Source organism: Penaeus monodon, chromosome 33 (genome assembly GCF_015228065.2).
Source record: "Penaeus monodon isolate SGIC_2016 chromosome 33, NSTDA_Pmon_1, whole genome shotgun sequence".
Taxonomy (NCBI): Eukaryota; Metazoa; Arthropoda; class Malacostraca; order Decapoda; family Penaeidae; genus Penaeus; species Penaeus monodon.
Genome location: NC_051418.1, coordinates 32,704,014 through 32,704,230, shown reverse-complemented (window position 1 = coordinate 32,704,230; position 217 = coordinate 32,704,014).

Genomic DNA, 217 nt, shown 5'->3' with positions numbered 1-217 from the left:
TATTGATTTCAACACGACTGAACAGCTTGGAATTAGAACACAACGGGAGTTTATTCTCCCAGAGATTAGTAGAGAGGACTGCTTACCATAGTCCACTTATCCAATAACTGAATAGAGATCATTTCCTTGTGTGTGCTGAAGTCTCCGATGCGTTGAAATCTACGTGGTGTCCAAATCTACCAAAATGGTTGTATTAGAGTTGACTAGACTCATGATA